This window comes from Agrilus planipennis, unplaced genomic scaffold (genome assembly GCF_000699045.2).
Source record: "Agrilus planipennis isolate EAB-ADULT unplaced genomic scaffold, Apla_2.0 scaffold10, whole genome shotgun sequence".
NCBI classification, from domain to species: Eukaryota; Metazoa; Arthropoda; class Insecta; order Coleoptera; family Buprestidae; genus Agrilus; species Agrilus planipennis.
In genome coordinates this window covers 1,455,872-1,456,743 of record NW_020442465.1, presented here as the reverse complement: position 1 = coordinate 1,456,743, position 872 = coordinate 1,455,872, and positions in this window count along the sequence as shown.

Here is an 872-nt window from a genome sequence, read left to right as displayed (position 1 = left end):
CTATAACAAAATAAAATATAAATTTTAAAACTTCTAACATTTAATTTTTACTAACATCTTTTAAAAACATTTTAAAAGTATACAATAAAATCTTAAATCCGCAGAGGGACGCAAAAACTTTAATTTCATTTTTGATTTAATTGTTTAAAAATCATCAGTTAGTATTTCAGTATAAAATGATAACAACACTTTTGACGTATAAACAAAAAAGTAACATGAAAGGTACCTATACAAAATCATGTACAAAATTGGAAAAATAAGAATAATTGAGAAAACTCACTCTTATGATTGTCATGGAATTGATATGGTCGCTCGTAACCTTTCCAATAGACCCCCTTCACAACTCTGGGATGCAAAACTAGAAGTACCTGTAACAATATCAAATATAAACTTTAATACCTCAATATATAATTTTTAATACATATCACAATAAAATTTTTAAAAAAGCAAATTGTCCTGTTACTTAAAAGGTGACTTTATAACAAAATAAAGCGAATATGTTATTATATCTACAAAATACAAATTCAAACATCTTTTGAAGATATTCAAAATTCTGTTAAGAACTAACTTACTACGAAAAAAAGGAAATGTAATTGAAAATGAGTTTTAAAGTTGAAAAATAAAAGGAAGCAATTAATATAAATAGGTAATAAGAGAGAAATCTAAATCTAAATTGCCCTACAATTAAAAAAGACAAAAAAAATGTTATGTGGAAAATAAATAAATGCAAACTAACCCTCACAGTCGGTGGATGATGAAGTGCGGCGTCCAGATGTCCTGTCGAACTCGATGTTGTGCTGTAATAAAAACAAAATAGTATTATTACACACAAAAAACGACTTTATATTTTTATTATAATTATATTTCGTTTA